Raw genomic sequence first — 487 nt, 5'->3', positions numbered from 1 at the left:
AAAAAAAAAAAAAATGCCCACGCTTTCGAAGCTCGCTCTGTGAAAAACCCCCGAGAACACGAGCGAACCAACGACGATTAACGCGGGAAGTTGGAAGTTGTTGAAAACGTACGCGAGACACCAGACACGAGGCGCGAAACACGATCGACCAAGTCGATCCTACCTCTAGTTAGCTCCTGCTAGAGCGATCCTATCTCTATTTACCGTTTTCCACGTACAATTTTATCAATCGATTTTTATTTTTTTAAACATTACGAGATCTTTATCCTCATATGTATACTATACACCGCGTCCGAACGAGTAGCGTTCGTAAAGACAAGTTTGCAAATCTATTCTTCTCATTTAGTCTGTTCTTGCGGGCTTCTCCCTGCGCCCTTCTGTTCATCGCGTTTTTTTTTTTACTCGCGTCTTTTTTTTTTTTTTTTTTTTTTTTTCAATCGCTCGATCGATACCTCGCAGGTAAAATGGATGGTCAACGGACAGCAAT

Source organism: Apis laboriosa, unplaced genomic scaffold (genome assembly GCF_014066325.1).
Source record: "Apis laboriosa isolate Shangri-la unplaced genomic scaffold, ASM1406632v1 scaffold41_cov147, whole genome shotgun sequence".
NCBI lineage: Eukaryota > Metazoa > Arthropoda > Insecta > Hymenoptera > Apidae > Apis > Apis laboriosa.
The sequence above is the reverse complement of the archived record's forward strand: the minus strand, read 5'-3'. Positions refer to the sequence as shown.